Consider the following 12,680-nt stretch of genomic DNA (forward strand, 5'->3'; position numbering starts at 1 on the left):
AGAAGTTGTAGTTTTAAGTAAGAATATACATAAGTGCCTTAAAGGAGTTAAAAGCCCTAAAATCTAGTTAAAAGTGTAGAAATACAGCCCCAGACTGTCCTAGGTTACAATGTAAAGATGTGCCCAAAAGCATGTATTCTATCACCATCTTCATGAATGGTGGATGCCAAATGGGGCAGTGTTCCTTATCTTTGTAAGAGGTATCCTCTGCTAATGGGCCATCTGTTGAAAACCAGATGGGGCAATGTTCTTTATCTTTTCCATGACCCATTCTTCCTTCATGTAGAAATCTTCTCTTAATGGGCCATTGAGTCCCACTGCATGACTGATAAAATTACATCATCCCATTGTGAGGTACTCCACCCAGGGAAAGGAGTCATACATTTCCTACCTAGATAAAAACTAAAGTTTGGAACACCAAGGCAGCCCTTACCCACTGGTTTCCAGAGGACAAGAGCTACTAGACCTTTCTACAGGATCACTACTTCAACAAGACCACTTCATCTGGACTGCTACCACCACCCTAACTAGCAGGGTGTCAGGTTGTATTTTGACTCTGTCAGTGGTTTTCATTTGTGCTATTGCGTGTATTTTTTTCTTTTTCCTATTAAATTATATTTCTAACTTGAAGTCTTTCACTTGCCCTCAAACCACTACACAGACATAATGAAAACATAGTAAGAACATTGCTTATATTTTCTAAATAGAATAGATAGAACCATTTACATGTATGTATGCATAAAACATGACCATACTTTCATACTCTAGAACAAAGATTCTAGCAGGTTTAGAAGGAATTTTTTAGGTTCATGTTTTTAGCTCATTGGATGATTTGCAAATAAAAATCCCTGTGTGGAGACAGAGAAAGGCATTCCCAAATAGTGAAAGTAACTCCTGTTCTGTTCAGTGGGTCAGCTCTGTGCCCTCTCCCTGTCTGTCAGCCTTTCGGTCACTCCCACCCGGTTTCCCTGTTGGCCCTTTTGCCCTAACCCCACCCTTGTGACACCGCCATGTCTCCTGGTAATTGGTCCCCGATGCTTTCCCCAACTGCTCATCCCATGTACTTACCTGGCCCCTCTAAAAGCCCTTTTGCCTTTGTTCTCTGAACCATGGACGGTGCATACGCGTGGCTGAAATAAAGATTTCTGTGAAACCCCTGCAAAGGCCCTTCCTGCTCCTTTACTTGCTTTCACCCCAACAACACCAAATGCAAAAAATGACCCATCAAACAGGGGCTTCTATGGATGGACCACCCCGAGAGTGTTTTTTAACCTTACTGTGGTGAGTTTGAAACTTTGGGACACTCTTCGCTTTTTCTCCTTTTACTCTCACGTGCTGGGAAGAGACTTGGGGTGAAAAAATGTCAGTAAGATACAGCTACTTTCAGCGGGAAATCTGCATCGAATTTAAAAACACTCTTCGTGGCAGCAATTCTGAGTTTTTAAAGGGGGATTTGAAGCTTTTAGTACACTGGTTGTGTGAACATTATCCTGACATTTCACAGAAGTAATTTCTAAATGATTTTTTGCAAAATGAAGACTTTCCAGTGATAAAAATTTTATGTTTGTTTATTTTAATTGCTGTAGGTGTTCAGCTTTTAATGAATGTAAAGAAAATTCTGAATGCCAGCCAAAAACCTCTCCTCTGCGTTCCCCTCTCCCTACACCCTCTCTGCTGTCGCAAGAAAAGTTTTCTTCTCCAAGTTTTCCCATCCTTACCCGGGCTCCACAAAATAGCGCAGACTACATGGCGGGAGGCACAGGGTCTCCTTTTGCTCCCCTTTCTGAGTCGGGTCCCTCCCCTCCTGGTTGGGACCCTGCCCCCAAGAACACCCCACCCCCCGGGCTGCTGTGCCGAGCAGCTGCCGCCACAAAAAGATCGCGGCCAACCCGCTGCCGCCCGGCCGGAGCCACCTGGAGCCGCTCTCGGCAACCCCACCAGCTCCAAGCCAAACAGCGAAACAGGAGCCAGGAGCAGCGACCTGGCCTTGGAAGTTCAGCGCCAGAAGCCTCGCCACCAGCAGCAGTGCGAGCTGCACCGCCAGCGTGCCGCTCCACCCGCTCGCCAGCTGTGCTGCCCCTTCACCTGTGCAGCCAGAAGAGAGAGCAGGAGAAGCTGCCTGCCACAAGCTGCCCGCCCACCCGCCGCTGAGCCCCGCGCACCCAACCCCACTGGCGCGCACCGCAGCGCGGGCACGGCGCCGCCCGTCCCGCTCAGGCTCTGCCGCTTCCTGCCCACAACAACAACAGCAACACCAGCAACAGCCTCGCCAACACCAGCACACCCAGCAACACAGCCATGGACACAAACTCACTGGCAAAAGTAAAAAGGTCATTGCCACTAAAGTTTTGGGAACTGTCAAACGGTTCAATGTGAAAATAAGTATGGATTCGTCACCTGAAATGGGACCAAGGAAGATGTGTTTGCCCTTCAAACTGCAATAAAAAAAAATAACCCCAAAAATTGTCTCTGCAGTGTAGGAGATGGAGAATTTGTAGACTCTGATACAGTACAAGGAAGAAAAGGCCCCCAAGCCGCAAATGATACAGACCTAATGCAGCCCTGGTGCAAGGAAGCATTCATGCACCAAACTGCAACTACTATCCAGATCCTAAAAAAGAGACAGTCCCTGTCCTGAGGGACAAAATGGGTTTATGGATGGGTCTGCAAGGGCAGGAGAAGGGAAAAGAATTCCAAGACACGCTCTGATTAAGTAAAGGGAATTAGACCACGACTTACACTCTGCCTAAGGAGTGCAAAGAAGCACCAATGGTGGCCAAGTGCCGTGGCCCATTCCAAGTGTCCCTGAGCATAGAAAAAGCCCCAGCACAGCTTAGCACGGGGGGGCCCCTCACCCTGGGCTCAGGGGCTCTCAAACCCCGCAGATTTGCACTTCCCGGCTGCAGCACCAGCATGGGAGGCCCCACTGAGCCTGCACTGAAGGCAATGCAGCAGCAGCCAGGGCTCCACAGCGGGGGAAGCCCCTGGGCCTGCCCACACATCCTCTGCTCAAATCCTCTGCCTGGGCACCCTCCTTTGGCATCTCCAGCCACTGGGGCCAAGCCTTGCTGCCACTGCTGCAGCTTTGCTGCTTTCTGTGCCTGCACTCCCACAGCTACTGGGGAAAAAAAGGGCACAATTCCACTCTGCCTCCCAATTACATTCACACACTGGGCTGACTGGGATTCGATTGTTGCAAAATGTACAAAATTTAAATTTTTAAAAAGTCTTAATTTTGGACTCGAGCTTGGTTTGCCTTTGCCTTGGGGAAAGGAATTTTAAAGTAAGTTTTTAAGGGATGTTACACCATACAGCAGAGATAAGTTTAACATCTCAACAGACTGGGAATAGCCCAAAAGACACCCACAAATATAACGACCATTAAAAAAACATCAAGAAGAAAGAAACAACAGCAGTTGTTAAAATTACTAACAAAACAGAACAGATTACTCAGTTTCAGTCCTTTCTTTAGCTGTGAGCACGCTCTCTCTCGGCGGGAGCGGAGGCGGGAAGGGGCGGCTGCGGCCGCGCTGGTCTCGGGTGGGAGCGGCTGGAGCGGGCAGCTCCTCGCTCAGCGTTGGTGTCTGGGTGATTCGCTGTGTCCGCAGAGGCAGGAGGCTGCAGCGGGGCAGATGCAGGGCAGGTGATCGCAGAGGGTCTGGCTCTCCTGCCTTCAGCCGCGTGGCTCCAAGACCGGGGGGATCCTCCTCCCAGCTCGCTGGAAACACGAGTCCCCTCCGGAAGCACGAGAGCCCCTCTCCAAGCCGATCCCACCTACACCTTTTGTCCAGAGCCAGCAAAGATCCACGGTGTAACCGGCCAGCTCCATTGGCATGACAATGGGAAAAATTCTTTAAATTGACACAGTAATAGGGAAACACTCAACCCCCAACAATTCTAAAATTGCTAAAGCCAACACTGTAATATATTTATCACCGTGGCCTTCAGCTTAGAGCCAGGCTTGGGCTAGTGAGTGTGCCTGGATCAGCTATTGGGCTTAGGTGCAAGGATGGTGTTGGCCTTAGGGCAGGAACTGGGGCTGAGTTTTGGAGTTCAAGCTAAAGCTGGCATTGGAGTGTGGGCTGGTGCCCAAAGCTGTACTTAGGGCTTGAGACTGCCATGGAGGTTGGGCTTAGAGTTGTAGCTGGGGCTGGCTTTGGGTCAAACGTGGCATTTGGTTTAGGGCTGAGCATTTGGCAAGTGGCTGGAATTGTCGTGGACTTGACAGTTAGGGCTGGGTTTTAGATCCGAGCTGGAATTGGGGCTAAGGCTTAATGTGCCATTTGCCTTAGGCCTGGCCTTGAGGTTGGCTCTGGGGCTGCACCAGTCTGGCACTGGGATGAGATTAAATCCGGGAGCGTGAGTGTGTCTCACCATGGAGTGAGATTGAGATCAGGATCAAGGTGAGCTTTGGGACCGAGCGCTCGCCCAGACGGACAGGGGAGATGTCACTGCAGGATGTCCCTGGCATTGTCACAGCCCTGCTCAGGCAGCACCAAAAGGCAGCACGAGCTGGCTGGTCCAAAATCCACGTTCTACCTAGGATATCCCTCTGTCTAGTCTGTTTGGCTCTCCTGAAAATGCTCCCTTCAGGCTCTTTGTCACCTCCTCGATGGCAGAGCATGGGATATTAAGTGGCTGAACACAAGTGGCTCCAGGACACTTCCTGCCGGGACACTTGCCTCTGGGAACAGCTTCTTGGACATGGCTAGGCTCCACTTTTTACTTCCAGGCATTTCCTGCCCATCTGCATCTTCAGGGTTGAGGCTGTTTGTCTCATAGCCGTGGCTCTGAGGGAGCAGAGACGCCTGTCCAAAGGGCTGCCTCCCTCTGCACTCTGGCAGCTCTCACCGAGGCTCTGCCAGGGGTGAAGGCTCTTGCAGAAATATCCCAAGGCTGGAGATCTCCCTCATCCTGCTCCTCCACTGCTGATGCCACAGAGTTCCCTGCACATAGGAACATCACCTTTTCTTCTGGAGGAACCTGTTCCAGCACAGCACCAAGGGTCTTCTGCTGTGGCATCGCCACAACATCCTTAAAGTCGTGGACTTCAGGAAGTGACAGCTCCTGGAAATTGCTGCTGTGTGTCTGGCTGCAGGAAACCCCTTCTGGAATGCTCTTGGTCTGGATTTTCCTGGCCCATCTGCATTGATTGCCAGCGAAAATCGCGAGGGTGCCGCGTGAAGAGCGGCCCAAAGCGCTGAGCGGCGGCCACCAAACGCAGCAGCACAGCAACTCCCGGCGTTCGCCAGCCCAGAGGAGGCGCGGGCAGCGCGGCCGATGGTGGAGAACCAGCCTGGCCGTGCGGGAGGGCTCTCACAAACCGCGGAGCTTGCCAGCCCAGTTAAAGCTGCTCTCTGCGCTGCCCAAGGTCTCACTCAGGCCCTTCTCCGGGACCCCCCATGAACCCGCCGCAGCCCGAGCGGGGATCGGAGCGGGCGGAGCCGCAGAGCACCGGGCTGGGGGCGGCGGCGCCGGGCGCTGTTCGCGGTGGCGCCGCTGGAGAGCGGGGCTGACCCGGGGGCACCGAACTGTGCCGGGCTCCCCGCGGGATCCGCCCGCAGGAAAAACAACAGGGGGCTGCGACAGCCCAGGGCGGGGAGGGGCTTTTCGGCAGCTGCACCACGCTGAGAAGCCAAAAGGCACCGGGAAGCGGGAGGGTGCCGGGCTGCGTCGGTTCCCCTCTAATACCCGGCACAAAGCTGGAGGACCGGCGCGCCGAGCCGAGGAGAGTGACTTAATATTGAATGAGCAAAGAGTTTGTGAAGTTGAACGAGCCACGTTAATGCTTTGAGAAGTGTTTTGGTGACTGAATGTCGTATTAAACCTCTTGACAGTTTCTGTTACTTTCTAAACTTGCTAGTGAAGGCTTTTTTATTGTTTTGACTTCCTGAGGATCTCTTCTCAGTATTTCTCCAGTACATCCAACTCAGAGTACACAAACAACTATAATTGCATTTAAATGTCTCCTTGAGAGAGTTGTTTGGGGGATGGTGGTCAGGGCTTGTCTGTCCTGCTTGGCACAGCCCAAGCAGGGCTTTCACAGCCACATTCCACACTCCATTTCCCACCTGCAGTTGCTGGTGCCTCTGAGTTCTGCTTCCCCAGCCCCAGGGATGCTCTCCTTGTCTGCCCATTCCCCCACGGTCTCTGGGCAGGGATGACTTCAGTGGGGGCTGCTGACATCCTCAGCAACTTGGAGGCTGCTGCTGAATTTTACCGCCCCAGAGGCTTGTTCAGCCTTCAACTCGTGATTTAAGGAATTCAGTGCCCCAGGGCCATTAATATTCAGAATATCTTAACAAGCCAAGCAAATAATTTGATTTAAGTTTTCATATCTTTTTTGGTTAATTAGACAGATTTCAGAAATGTCTTCAAAATGAATGTATTGTATTTACCAAGATGGTGAGACAACATTTTTTAGGTCCTATTAAGGTTTTTTTTCCATCTTAATACATTGATATGTGCAATCTCAAATTGACACTGAATCCAAGAACCTCCTAATGCGGTCTGAACATATATGAAACACAAGACCCTTTATATCTGATACGCAACAGGATTCTGCCCCTACCCCCCCCCACCCCCGCCCCATTTGTCCCATCCAACCCCTGGCACTCAGAGCAGCCTTGTGCCAATCTGAACTCCCTCCAGCCCTGGCTGTGCCTGCAGCTTTCAGCTCCTTGGCACCAACTCCCACCTACTTTCCTTGCAGAAGGAGCAGCCCGAGACACAGAGGGATGTTCATTACACCCAATAAACCAAGGGAGGGCACAGCTCCATAAATAAGAGAAGTCCAGCCCAAGGAGTGCTGGGCAATGGAGCCACATCCAGGGGTGTCCCCAGGGCTGAGGATTGGGGCCAGGGCAGATAAAGCTCTTTGTTGCTGATCTGGATGAGGCCATCGAGGGCACCCTCAGTCAGTTGCCAGGTCAGCCCAAGCCAAGGCTGGGAATGTGGCTGTGCTGCAGGGCAGGAAGCTCTGCAGAGGGATCTGCACAGGCTGGAGCCATGGGACCAGGACAATTGGATAAGGTTCACCAAGGCCAAGGGCCGGCTCCTGCCCTGGGCTCACAACCACCCCAAATCCCTGGCCGTGCCCTGCCCCTGATCCCCACAGCCTGTCCTTTTTCCTTCATCCCTGCATTGCTGGGGACTTTCTGGGACAAGGGAGCCCTGCTGTGGGGATGGAGAGGGGTGCAAGTGCCACCTCTGCAGTGGGAACCACAACTCATCAGGTTTGTGTCCTTGGGGGTCAGGAACTGGTGAGACTCAGAGGCACAGGAAGGTTTCTCTTCTCTGCCAACAAACAAAAGTTGAACATTATATAATTTAATATCCATCACAGCTCTTCCCTCAGCTCTGTGCCATGTCCCAGCAGGATCTGATGAGTCCACCACCCACAAGGGATTAGTGTGCAAAACCAATTTTAGACAAAGATGATTCTGTGACAGATAGAAATGCTCTTCAAGTGTTATATCAGGATGCTCTGCTTGGAGTGAGGGTTAAACACCTCAAACAATGCCCTATTTTCTTAGCTCTCCATGGTAGAGGGAGAAGTCAGACTAATTTTGATGTTGAGGAAATACTGAAACCAGCCTGACTCATTTTAAGTGCTCCTGTCATGTCTGATCTCCTTTCTTGCCCCTTTCCACCCATTGTGTTTTGTCTCCCCCCAGACCCCCAGTGAAGAGCCTGGCTCTGTGTTCTCCATCAGCTCCTGGCTGGCACTGCCAGGCTGGGATGAGAAGCCCCTCAGCCGTCCCTGCTCCGGGCTGGACAAGCCCAGCTCCCTCAGCCTCTCCTCACAGCCAAAGGGCTCCAGCCCCACCTTGGAGGCCCTTCCCTCACCCTGCTCCAGCTGCCAGACATCTTTCCTGCCCTGAGGAACCCAAACCAGGCCCCAGTGACCTGGATAATCCACGTCCTTGATGTCCTGCTCACACAGCCCTTGCCCCTTGTCTCCGTGTCAGGCTCTGGGGTGAATTTGTGGAACATCCCTGGGGGAGGCTGTGGCTCCAAATGGAGTGGGGGCATACAGAGGGACAGGGAACCCTGCTGGGCATGAATAGCTTTGGACTTCTCTGGGGAAACTGTGAGGGGGGCTTTGGCAGAATGACCAACCCAGTGACCTCACACAGCCCTGCTGTCATGTCAGACATCTGCCCTGTGATGTCACAGTTAGCTCTATGATGTCACAGAGAAAGCCTGTGATGCTCAATGACCTCACATAACCCACTGTGTTGGTTTCACATGCTTGGGGGGAGGGGTGGATTCACCTCAGAGCAGGCCCCCTGAAGCTGGGAAGTGGGAGGGGCAGTCCCGTCTCTGGGAGCTTCCCCTGTGGGCTGCTGCCACCAATCAGAGAGCTGATTTGGTGACGGACAGCTCGGGAAACCAATGAAAAGTTATTTCGCTTTCACAAATCACAGCGGATCAGGTTTTGGGTGCTTGAGAAGAAGAACCTTATTTTTGCCTTGGAGAAATATAGCTCTCTGTTCTGGGACTGAAATGTGAACAGAGACATTTAATAGAGAAAGAGATGACTTTTTGCCTCGGGGAATGAAGCTCTCTGTTCTGGGACTGGAATAAAGACAGAGACATTTGATAGTGAAGGAGATGAAGAGAATCTTGCTTTTTCAGCAGCCTGCCTTTAAAAGTACTACCCCACGTGTGTAACATAACCCATTGCACAGCTCTGAAAGGACTGTGACAGAATGCGAGGAAAGTCATAATCTGCAATAATTTTCCTGGGTGGATGTGGATTGTGAAGGTGAAGACGCCCCCTAAGCCATAACCAAAAAGGGACTTTTCTCTCTTAAGTGAACTGAACTGATGATTTGAATGTATCACTGACTGAAGTGTTCTCTGTATGTTTGTTGGTAAGAGATGTTGAATGAAGGGGAGGAGGAAACAATCTAGGAATCTTATTCTGAATATTTTTTGTGTTATTAATAAATTTCTTCTTGTACCTTTCTAAGTTTAAGCCTTCCTTGTCTCTACTCCTGGGTCCCGTCTCTAAAAGAAATTAAATATATTAAGGTTAGCAAACCCAAGTCAAACCGTGACACCCACTTTGTCATGTGACAGCCCACTCTGTGACCTCATGTTACCAGATGATAAATTGCCCACCCCAGGTGAGCTAACGCAATGCTTGTTCTCCAAATCCACTGGCCTCTGGAAACCACACAATGCCTGTTGTGTATGAAGAGGAACTGGAATTCACCAGCCTCAGTGTCCTGCCAGCTCACCCAGGCTGACTGGAACACTGGAGTCCACGACGACCAAAGAGACCCCCCAGGACAGAAGAATGCATTGGTGTCCTGGTTTAGAGGATAGCTGTCTGCCAATAAAGGCAGGAGCTTCTCTTTGAAACGGAGAATGTAAACCCTCTCCCTCCAAATTATTATCATTTTGAAATTAATGTCTCTCAGGCAAAAGTAGGGTAACTAGGAATAAAAGTTCTTTACTTCTATATATAACAAGGCAAACAAAATAACAACAGCTAGGAAATTAACAATTAAACGGAAAATGAACCCAGTACCAGTTCTTTCGGTTGTGGGCACCTTTCCCCTGTGGTGCAGCCACTGTCCCAGCTGGCAGGTAGGGCTGGACAGCTCCCAGTAGCAGGGGGAGGTGCGGTGATCCCACAGAGCTGCAGGGACGCTGGGGGTGATGGCGGCCGTGTCCTAGATGGGAAGGGTGGAGGAGAGACGCTGCTCATGGATCTGGGGGCACTGTCGGTCCTGGTGCTCCAACAGGATGCGTGGAGGTGGGAGGTCATCTCGGGCAGGGGGTGGTGGGGTCCCCAAGGCAAGGAAAAAAAGCTCCTGGCGTTGGTGTGGCAGAGTGAGGTTTTTCCAGCGACCCTTCTCCTCCAAGCCAAGAGAGTGAGTGTGCACAAAAGGGAGTCCCCCCTTGTTTTACCTGCTCGCCCGGCATCCTGCTAGAGTGTAGGCAACCGGCCCCTAGCATTACAAAGGGAAAAATTCCATAGAGGAGAAAGGGAAAAAAGGAACCAACCCCCAACACCCCCTATCTAGATGGAATAATCGCTGGAAGGGAAGGTAATTATGTTTCTTAATTGCTCTGTCCTTCATCCACTTTTGAGAAGATCTCATTGGTTGCTTATTCTGGGTCCCCTTTTTGCTCTTATCTCGAGTTGCTGTTCTTCTCTGGTTTATCAATTCCAGGCATCTGAAGCAGTTTTGTGCTGGTTTGTTGATCGTTGACTGCATTTCTTGGCCGTCCATTAACTACTTGAATGCCCAGGGGAAGGTGTTAATTGCCCCAGCTGATATCTGAGTGTCTTTTGATAATGGGCCTGCTGTTGCCCCAACCATCTACTGCTTGATGATTCCCATCCCTCCTTACCCTTATCAGGGTGCTGGCTTATCTTTTGTTCTCCCTTTGGCAGCTGGAGTCCCTGGCAGATGGCTCCTCCCATCTCCACTGTCCATGGCTGCTGCCTGGGACTGGTGACTCACCCCAGGTTCTGTTCTCAGGCCCGCAGCTGCTCTCCTGGTGCATTGACTCACCCCAGGCTCCTTATCAGTATCCTCTGCTGGTTTCCTGGGCAGCAATCTCCTTTTGTCGCTGATTTGCTTAGCTGTTTTGCTTGTGATTTGCTCTGCAATAAGTTTATTGATGTTTTTGTTGCCCTTGAACTGAGCCTCCAATCTAATCAGCAGTTCTTCCTCCTCCTTTGTCCAGCATCTTTTATGAGCTCCTCTCTTAGATGTTTCTTTCGGCTGGGAAGCAGCGATCCTTTCCTGGATCCTTATCAATGGGTGTGCCAATCTTTTGTGCTGTCCCAGGCCGATTTTAGTTTTGAAGTCGCTGCCGCATACTCCACAGATCCACTCCCCAGCTGGAGCCGTTTCAGTCATTGGACCCCTGCATTTGGGGAAGTGACAAAGAATACTGTGATGGTTATTATTTTCCTTTCCACATTTAACACACTGAAAACAAACCTTCCTTTTCTCGTGCGACCCCTTCAGATGTTCAATCAGGCCCAACACAGAGTTTTCCCGGGTACCACAGCAAGGACAAAGTGGATTTTTGTCGGGAAGGGTCACCATCACGATGCCCTTTGGTTTGTGAGCTCCTCGCTTCGATGTTTCTTTTGGGTGGGAAGCAGAGATCCTTTCCTGGATCCTTCTCAGCTCATGTGCCAATCTTTTGTGCTGTCCCCGGCCGATTTTAGTTTTGAAATCCCTGCCGCATACATCACAGATCCACTCTCCAGCTGCAGCCATTTCAGTCTCTGGATCCCTGCATTTGGAGAAGTGACAAATAATACTATGATAGTTATTATTTTCCTTTCCACATTTAACACACCAAAAACAAGCCCTCCTTTTCCCGTGCAACCCCTTCAGATATTTAATCAGGCCGAACACAGAGTTTGCCCGGGTATCACAGCAAGGATAAAGTGGATTAATTATTATAATTTTTAAATTAAGGGGACTCTCAGGCAAAGATATGGAAATTACGAATAACAGTTATTACTAAGAAAATTCAAATAGAAACAGAGTATTAAAAAGAACAAACCCAAAAGGCTGACTGAGTCAGAATACAGCCTGACACCCCGTCAATCAGAGTGTTGGTAGCAGTCTGATTAAATGGTGAGTCCAGTCCTCCTGGAGAGACAGACGTGATTCAGTTGAAGCAGTGGTCCTGTAAAAGTTTTCCTCTGAAGGTCCAGTGATGATGTGGAAAGGTCCGTTTGTGCTCTGGAATCCCGTAGAAAAAGGCTGCCCTGATGTTCTAAATGTCAGTTGTTATCAAGGTAGGAAAGGCTTGGCTCCTCCTCCTGTCTGGAGCATGTCCCAATGGGATAATGTAATTTTATCAGTCATACAGTGGGACTTAATGACCCATTAGCAGACAATATCTTCCTGAAGGAAGGATGGATTGTGGAAAAGATAAACATGACTGCCCCACCTGTTTTCAACAGATGGTGATACTTTTGGTCACATCCTGTATTGCAACCTAAGACATTATCCACCCCTTATTCTATTACCATCTGCATAATGAAACCTTACACACAGTTTTCACTTAAGATTCCCTACAGTACACAATGGGTTTCCTCATCTTTCCGCATTACCCACCAAGTGCAACCAGGTCCTTGGTGAGAGGAATGTTACATTTGTCTTTACAAATAAATTGTAAATCTGTTGGTAGATAAAGTTAGCACCTAGAGATAAAAGAAACAATGGGAGGGATTACACTGATTGGTGAATGGGAAAAGAGATTTGCCTTTACAAACAAACTGTAGGTTTGCTGGTAAATGAAATTGGGTAACAGAAGATGAAAGAAGCAACAGGGGGAAAAACTATGAAATCTACAAGAATTAAAAATTAAAAGGGAGGGTTATACATTAGACGGGAATGTCAGGTGTCAGGCATTCCGGGAAGTCTGTGCCTCTCTAGTACCTCAGCCAATGGGGAAAGAGAGAGGGAAAAGCGGCCGGGAAATTAGGATCAAAAGGGAGGCTGCGTCCTCCAAAAATTGGAGAGATCCCAGGGGAATGCCTCATGGCCTCTCCCTTTATTCGAATAAAGCAAAAAGGACTCCTCTGTCTCCTTTTTGGACATAAACCTCTGGTGATTGTGGATTAATTTTCCTTACAAACTGGGGGCTCTATCTGGGATATTTCCACCGTCCGGGGCGGCAGGCAGCGG

This window comes from Oenanthe melanoleuca, chromosome 1 (assembly GCF_029582105.1).
Source record: "Oenanthe melanoleuca isolate GR-GAL-2019-014 chromosome 1, OMel1.0, whole genome shotgun sequence".
Classification (NCBI taxonomy): domain Eukaryota; kingdom Metazoa; phylum Chordata; class Aves; order Passeriformes; family Muscicapidae; genus Oenanthe; species Oenanthe melanoleuca.